This window comes from Hordeum vulgare, chromosome 3H, assembly GCF_904849725.1.
Source record: "Hordeum vulgare subsp. vulgare chromosome 3H, MorexV3_pseudomolecules_assembly, whole genome shotgun sequence".
NCBI classification, from domain to species: domain Eukaryota; kingdom Viridiplantae; phylum Streptophyta; class Magnoliopsida; order Poales; family Poaceae; genus Hordeum; species Hordeum vulgare.
In genome coordinates this window covers 511057916-511067239 of record NC_058520.1, presented here as the reverse complement: position 1 = coordinate 511067239, position 9324 = coordinate 511057916, and the positions used below count along the sequence as shown (strand labels likewise).

The 9324-nt window shown below is 40.6% G+C and overlaps 1 non-coding gene across 1 annotated transcript; it reads left to right on the top strand.

The window, feature by feature from the left end:
- Positions 1-328: 328 nt before the first annotated feature.
- On the top strand, positions 329-400 carry TRNAD-GUC. Its single transcript has one exon. It is a non-coding gene; the product is annotated as a tRNA-Asp (tRNA).
- Positions 401-9324: the final 8924 nt, after the last annotated feature.

The window sequence follows — 9324 nt, the reverse complement described above, 5'->3', positions numbered from 1 at the left end:
GAGGAGGCAGCACCAACTAGGGAGCAGAGTAGGCGGACATGGTTTAATGGGGAAGCTTCACTGTCAGGATTTTATAGCCGAACACGGTAGGAAGATGACGCCGTGTGAGTAGAACTTCACTGGGCTCTTTATCTTAGGCCCCGATGCGTGCAAGCTGAGGGTCAGTAAATACTCTCACACTTACATTAGGAGCGACCTGGTAATCTATCTGATTTGCAATGCACCTCATTATGTCACCTTCTCTGCTAGAAAGAAAATTTGCCCGTGAGCTGGGTTCAGCGAATAGCATATTTGGTTTTATAGTTTCATTTAGAAAGAATTCAACAAAGTCGTTGTAGTATAGTGGTAAGTATTCCCGCCTGTCACGCGGGTGACCCGGGTTCGATCCCCGGCAACGGCGTATATTTTTGATTTCGAGTTTTAGATAAAACATGCATGCTCTTCAAGAAATGAGACGAGATACCATAGTTTTATAACTCATACCATAGTTAGTTTCTACACCTGAGCTCATATGTTTGTGATCTGAACAGTAAAATAAAATAAATATTTCAAAAAAATCTGATTTTTTGGTATACTTTAAGAAATGTTTGTTGTGCATGCGAAATTTCATCATGAGATCACATTGTTGGAAGTCGTGGCAAAAAGAAACAAAATGAGAGCACCAAAATGCGTTTGAAAGTAACATTTACAGAAAATCATTTTTTTACCACGCCTTTCACCAATGTCATTTCATGATGATTTTCTAAAGCATGTCACAAAAAGAATCCATTTTTTAAAATGTTTCTCTATTTTCTTTATTTTACTATTCATAGCACGAGCATACGAGCTCAAGTGCATAAAGGTACTTTCGACAATGTTCCTACTAGTATGTTTTTGATAGTATTTGAGAAAGATGTATCTTTAAAAAAAATCGACACATCAATAATCTTTGCCAATTCATTTAAATATCGACAATTTAGATTACCATGGTTTTGGAAAACCTATGTTGCCCAGCTTGGCCTATTTTATCAGGGTTTCGATATACATGTCTTATTAGACTCGACAAGGGCAAACGAATAGATCATATGCATATTTTTCGTCATGCTAAGGTTAGGCGAGCGAGAGGCGATGCCCCTACCACCACCAACACTGCCGGGCGGCTAGCGATATTGACATGCCCCTTAGGTCCCTTTAGATCCTTTTAACTTGTATCGAAAACATTATGCTCTATCTTTTGGCTTAACCGCACTAGGACGAGACGTCTAAAAGTGGGCAAGAAGTGGTACTTAAGTCCACAAAACTAAGTGATCCAATTGTGGATACCTCGTTATAAGATGAGAAGATATATAGAAAATTGCATTTTGGCTCTCGCCCTCCATGGAGGTCGAATTTTTGAAAAACTCAAAATTTGAAAATTCTGATTCCAAAAAAACTGAAAAAATTGTACAACTAAACAAGGATGCGAGCCATATGTGTTTAAAATTTTAGGTTGAAATACTTCGAAACACGATCTGTACAAAAAAGTTAAATTCATTATCCAAAAAGATGAATAGTATCATGTGTTAAAATGTCTCGGATTTATCTCTTTTCACAATCCTCATTTCAATGTATTTAGTCCTCCAATTTTTCACACTTATGCATTATATCATCATCTATCTATGTATTTTTTCAGATTTTTTTTGACATGTAAAAGTATATTTTTCATGAAATTTGAATTTTGCATTTGGAGGCCTCCATGAAGCTCGGCCTCCAAAAGCAATTTCCAATATATACAACTTTATGAACTTAAAGAAAACATTGAGCATTTGAAAAAAAAACTACCACATTAGGGGTTGTTGTCTCACTGAACTACAATTTCAAAAAAGTGACTCATAACTACCAAAAAATTCTAATTTTGTGACAAAAAACTACCAAGTCGTGCTGATGACCATTTTAGCCACTTTAATCGTTTTCTTGCATGGCGGGCCGACGCATGCCCTAACGGCTAACGTCACCCTTCTAGCGGCCTTTAGTGCCACGTCCCGGTCGGAACCAACCCGGACCAGATCAGAACGGCCGACCGGCTCAGCCGAACCCCATTTCTCTCTCACTCTCCCCCGAGCTCTATCCCTAGCCAACGGTGGTAATGGCGGTTGTGGATCCAAAGTCCGGCGGTGATACGTTTGGCGGCCAACCTCCTGACATGTTTGGCGGCCGCGGCGACCTGTCGGAGGTCGATACCTGGGTAGGTAGCTCTAGCTTTGCGGCGCAACACCCTGAATCTGAGCCATCCCAGGAGTTGGCGACGGCTCAACCACCGTCGATGACAAGAAGTGCACCTCGCGGCCGGTGCAAGCTTCCTCGTGCGAGAGGTGATGTCTGCTAGAACTACATTGTTATTTTCCCAAAGAGGAAGGGATGATGCAGTATAGCGACTGTAGGTATTTCCCTTAGTGATGATACCAAGGTTATCGAACCAGTAGGAGAACCTCCTCACACCACGTAAACAACACATGCACACAAATAACAAACACTCGCAACCCGACGTATTAAAGGAGTTGTCAATCCCTCCCCGACAACGGCGCCAGAAATTGGCATGTTGGCGGGAGACTATCTTGACTTGATCTTCCCCGGCAATGACGTCAGAAATTCCTTTCGAGTACAGCGCCTCAAGATAGACAAATAACGTGAGGTAAAAGTGGTAGATAGGATAAATAGATCGCGAACAAATAAATTGCAGCAAGGTATTTTTGTATTTTTGGTTTAATAGATCTGAAAATAGAAGCAAAGGAAAATAGATCGCAAAGGCAAATATGATGAAAAGAGACCCGGGGGCGTAGGTTTCACTTGTGGCTTCTCTCGAGAAAAATAGCAAACGGTGGGAAAACAATTAGTGTTGGGCAATTGATAGAACTTCAAATAATCATGACGATATCCACACAATGATCATTATATAGGCATCACATCCAAGATTAGTAGACTGACTCCTACCTGCATCTACTACTATTATCCCACACATCGACCTCTATCCAGTATGCATCTAGTGTATTAAGTTCATGGAAAACGGAGTAATGCAATAAAAACGATGAAATGATGTAGACAAAATCTATTTATGTAGAAATATATCCCATCTTGTTATCCTTAATAGCAACGATACATACATGTCATTTCCCTTTCTGTCACTGGGATCAAACGTCGTAAGGTCAAACCCATAACAAAGCACCTCTTTCCATTGCAAGATAAATAGATCAAGTTGGCCAAACAAAACCCAAATACCGGAGAAGAAATACAAGGCTATAATCAATCATGCATATAAGAGATCAAGAAGACTCAAATAACTTTCATGGATAAAAACATAGATATGATCATAAACTCAAAGTTCATCGGATCCCAACAAACACACCGCAAAAAGACTTACATCATATGGATCTCCAAGAGACCATTGTATTGATAATCAAGAGAGAGAGAGAGGAAGCCACCTAGCTACTAACTACAGACCCGGAGGTCTACAAAGAACTACTCACGCATCATCGGAGAGGCGCCAATGGACATGATGAACCCCTCCATGATGGTGTCCAGATTGGATCTGATGTTTCTCGACTCTGCGGCGGTGATGTATATACTTCTCGCACCTCGTTGGTTACCCCAAGTGGAAGGTTGAGATGTAGTCAACAACAAGTTTTCCCTCACACGGAGACTGTAAGGTTTATCAAACCAGGAGGACTCCTAGGCTCAACAAGTAGGTGTCTTCCACCCTGGCGCTAGCAGAAGACGTGGACCTGCACACACAACAAATAACTTTGCTCCCAACGAGTACAAAGAGGTTGTCAATATCTCCGGCCTTGTAGTTTGCAAAGGATCAAAACACAAGTGGGGAGGTAATAGTGATTGCAACAGAAGTGGTAAATGAAACGGTAAATGATGGAGGTGTAAATGAAAAGGTAAACGATAAATGATTGGGTAAAAGCCCCTGTAAAATAGACATCAGCAAACAGAAACTAACACTGGGTGCACTGAGTTAGTAGGTTAGTCCAAATATGTGTAAAATGATATAAAAGTATAGCAAAACATATAACAATGTCACTCAAAAGATCATGGAACAAGCAGAAATTATAGATATGTTTGGGATGTATCAATATCCCCAAGCTTAATTTATGCTCGTCCTCGAGTAGATAAATGATAACACAATATTTTTTGTGGTGACATGCTAACACACATATAATAACTTAAAGTCAAAGCAAGTGAGAAATGCAATTCAAGTCAAGACAATAACAAGCAAGAGTCTATATCTAGTATTGAGTTTAGCAAAGTAAGAACATAAAGGTGCAAGAGCTCTCGCTGTCCATGACTCGAATGTCTCCAAATGGTGTTTGCGTGCAAGAAGTGGGAGATGGGTTGAGATCATAAAATATTTTTTAATTTAGAACTCAATCTACTAAAGTTTCACACTTGATCTCCTCGGAATCTTATTTTGAGTCATCCCGAGACCACTAGTTAGGCACAAGTCAAAATGATCCTCTCCCTTTCGATTTTGAGCACTGATGCAATGGATGAGCGTAATCAAGATATGTTGGCACTTAGGATGGCAAATAGAATAATGGTGGGGAAGGAAGACAAAAATGTGTTAAAGGCTCACATCAATGAGGACAACCATAGGCGAGAGAAAGCCAAATGATAGATATGATGTGAGGAGTAGGGATTGCCATGTAACGGATGCACATATGAGCTAAGGTAAGCTCTCCAATGGAACTAGTGGGGGTGCATCCAACTTGTTTGCTCATGAAGACCTAGAGCTCATTTGAGGAGGCTCGTCATTGGAATATGCAAACCAAGTTCTATAGTGTAAGGGTTCCCACATAGTTATGCATGAATGATAATCTCTATGTAGTACTAATATAGCCATGGAGTACGAGTGTGGATCTTTCAAAAGGAATAGTAGTGTTGCCCCCTTCTCTCTTTTTATTTCTTTTTTTTTTTTTTTGTGGCCTCTTTGGCTCTTTCTTTTTATCTCTCATTTGTCCTTTTTGGGATCTTTTGATTTGTCCTCTTTGGGATCTTTTGCTCTCTTAAGGGCAATACTCTATGTTTTACAAGAATAAAAAGAAAAATCATCACACTTTATAAGAAGTACTCAACATAAAGACAAGTGAAGACTATCATGATGTATGCAAATGTATGCCTCTGCCAGTGTAGCAGGATATGCAATGATACTAGCGCATCATGTAGGAGTAATAAGGGCAAGGCCCAACTATCATGCGGCTCTACGATCAAGCAAAAGCATGTATGACATGAATATCAAGTCCTGAGATGGTGGATGTTGCATGGCAATGTATCTCATAAAGGCTATGGAAATGCCTTAATAGGTAGGTATGGTGGCTGTTTTGAGGAAAGATATAATGAGGCTTATGTATGATAGAGCGTATCATGTCATGGGTTTGGATGCATCGTCGGAGTTTGCACCAACTCTCAATGTGAGAAAGGGCAATGGACGGTACCGAAGAGGCTAGCAAAATATGGATGGTGGAAGTGCCAACAATCGAATACTCACATTAGTCCGAAGAACTCATACACTTATTATCGGTAACTCTCTATCTAGTTAAGAAATTCACAAAGACACAAGTACCCCGAGGAGGAGTGTTTGGGGGTTTGGTTATCCTTGCGCATCCTCGGCTCATGGTAACGTGAGGGTACTCTATATATTCCAACCCCTCGAGAGGTTAGCGATCAATTTAGTAGCTAGAGTTCTCAACTAATTTTAGTTTTTGAAAACACACGGATTTCCCAAAATACGACACCTATCACTAATAGGCTCAAGCTCTTGGCACCAATAGTCCAAACATTACTCAAATCAATACCTCAAAACTATTGCAAGTTACTACTATACTTAAATAGGAACCTCAATTACCTACTCATGCAAGACACACAACTCAGTGCAACGAGCCAACTCTCTAAACAATATAAGCATGATAACTCAAGAGAGTTCCATAAGCAACTTAAATAATAGCTCTTAAAAAGATAAGCATGAAAACTAAGAGCTAAGCATGACAGTACCTATGGAAAGATGAAGAACACATAAAAGGGGTAAGCATGAAAACCGATGTTGTGTTCTAGAGTGGAATGGAGCGTGTTTCTCTCCCAAACAAGGTAGGCTAGGTTCCGACTTGTTATGAAGTGATAAAAATATAGCATGGAGATGGACGAAGTGATGATTGTTGATAGAGAAGGGGATGCACGGGGGCATCCCCAAGCTTAGACGCTTGAGTATCCTTTTAATATTTCTTGGGGTGCATGGTGGCATCCCCAAGCCTCAGCACTTGACACTAGTGTATCTTCTTTCATCATCTCCCATCGCATACTTGAAAACTCCCTTCATACGAAACTCACCATAAGCTGATTAGAGTGGTTAGTTCCCTTAATAAAATAATTCATTACCTGCTGGAAATAAAGATTTTCATGAAAAGCTACTGCTTCTTATGAATGCCAAAAGGTTTTGCACATAAAAAGTAAGCTTGGGATTTGCAAAACAATGAAAACGCAAAACATGGCAGAATATGTGAAAAACAGAAAAACATGTAGTAAATAATTTTATCGGGGCACTTCTGTCAGACATATAGAGCATGCTGTCAAAAACATTCAGATCAAAAAGATGATCTCGTGATTTTTGGCGAATTTTCCGTGAGGCAGACATAATGTGTTTCTGGACAGCATGTCACAACTTTCGAACTTTCTTGCAATCGGAGGCTATAACTTGGCACAAAGCTTAAAAATAAAGATACAATGATGTTGCTACAGTAGTAACAAGCATCAAGATCACTAAAACAGAAAGTAAAAACTCAGAGTAAAGATAACAAGGGTTGTCTCATTAGAGCTCTTTCTTTATAGCCATAAAGATGGGCTTAAGATTTTAATGATGCTCTCGTCGGAATAAGTGTTGTAGAACAAACGAGAGCATCAGGAAGCAAATACCAAACACATTTAAGTCTAACATGCTTCCTATTCATAGGAATATTGCAATAGAATAATTCACCGAAGCTGAGAGCAATAAGCATAGGAAGGCAAAACAAGTGCAACTTCAAAACTTTCAACATAAAGAGAGGGAACTTGATATTATTGAAATATCTATAAGCATATGTTCGCTTCTCATAATAATTTTCTGTGGGATCATGAATAAACTCAACAATATAAGTATCACATAAAGCATCGTTACCATGATCAACATGCAAAAAGGTACTCTTACTCTCCACATAAGCATAATCTTTCTCATTGGTAATAGTGGGAGTAGGATTATCGTAAACATGAAGAGGATAAAACTTTTCATAAAAGAGGTATACGATCTCGCCAATTTAGCAATTGCGAGTTATCAAGAAGCCTATACTAATCCAAAGCCTTATTTTTTAATGATAGAGAGAATAGCTTTTTCATAACAAAATCTGCAAGCTTAAATAAGGAGCATAGTTGTGAAAGATATAGCAAGTGTTCGCGTGGATGTCTATCTCCTGCATATCGATTAGCCAAGACACAATCAATAATACCAGTTGGTATTTTAGTGGGCACAATTTCTCTAGGTGGGGGAGGCTTCTCCACTACAATAGCAGTGGAGCGGTTCCCCACAAGCAACAAACCAAGAGCAGAGTTATCCATAAGCCTAACTAGTCATGCCAATAATGAAAAGCAAACTAACAAGACTAAAAAGCAAAGGTAAAAGATAGCGTGCAACTCCCCTATCTTGAAGACTGGAGTCCCCGGCAACGGCGCGAGAAAACTCTTGCTTGATGACGAGATGATGCATATACTTCTCGCACCCCATTGGTTACCCCAAGTGGAAGGTTGAGATGTAGTCAGCAGCAAGTTTTCCCTCACACGGTGACTGTAAGGTTTATCGAACCAAGAGGACTCCTAGACTCAACAAGTAGGTGTCTCCCACCATGGCGCTAGCAGAAGACGTGGACCTGCATACACAACAAATAACTTTGCTCCCAATGAGTACATAGAGGTTCTCAATCTCTCCGGCCTTGTAGTTTGCAAAGGATCAAAACACAAGCGGGAAGGTAATAGTGATTGTAACGGAAAAGTAAATGAAACGGTAAATGATGGAGGTGTAAACAATGATGGTGATATGGACCGGAGTCACATGATGTTCACTAGTGATGTCTCTCTCCCAAAAGACGATCAACAACTATGCTTGGGTAAACAAATCATGATTGGGCAATTGACAGAATTATGATCGCATTGCAATGCTAATTATGCTACTTGATAGTTAGAGGTTCAATAGTAATGGGCAGTACACCAAGACAAGTAGACCGTTTATTCATCAACATCTACTTACTAATCATCCACCTTGAAATATCTATCCAGAACATCTCGCCGGTATTAGGTTGCGAGCCCCACCCAAAGTGTAAACTCAAAGCAACGGACAACTGCATTAACGAACTATGTGTAAGGTAAACAATCCTTGCAACCTTGGTCACAAGCACCGTTGTTTTCTCCATGGTGGCAACAAGCTCATCCCCTAGTCTCATGTTTATGTCACTCAAGCTAGACATCGAGGGGCTTGAACCCACAATCATGCATAACACTCCCTCTTGGAGTTACAATCTACTACTCGGCCAAAGCAATAAATAGCAACGGAGAACATGCATGAATCACTAAGGAACATAATATAAAAGGATAATCAAATATATAACTCATAACAATCTGAACATAATCTCATAATCCATCAAATCCCAACAAGTGAGCATAGCAATAGCAAGAGAATTACATAGATACCTTGATCATGTAGGGCAGCTCACAAGGACTAACCATTGAAGCACAAGATTGGAGAGAAGACATCACATAGCTACTGGTCATGGACTCATGGTCCAAGGAGGACTACTCACGGCATGTTCGGGAAGCGTCCATGGCGGTGGAGAAGCTCCCGGAGGTCAATCCTCCCTCCGGCAGGGTGTGATACGTCTCCGCCGCATCTACTTTTCCAAACTCTTTTGCCCTTGTTTTGGACTCTAATTTGCATGATTTGAATGGAACTTACCCGGACTCACGTTGTTTTCAGCAGAATTGCCATCGTGTTGTTTTCGCGCAGAAATAAAAGTTCTCGGAATGACCTGGAAATTTACGGAGAATTTTTGTGGAATATATCAAAAATACTGGCGCAAGAATCAACGGAGGAAGTGGAGTGTGGAGCCCACAAGCCCACCAGGCACGCCCCCTGGCCGCGCCTGGCAGGCTTGTGGGGCCCACGTTGCTCCACCGCCTCCAATCTCAGGTCTATTTAGTCCCTTTCGTCCGGAAAAAAATCAAGGAGAAGAGTTCATCGCGTTTTACGATACGGAGGCGCCGCCACCTCCTGTTCTTCCTCTCGAGGGCAGA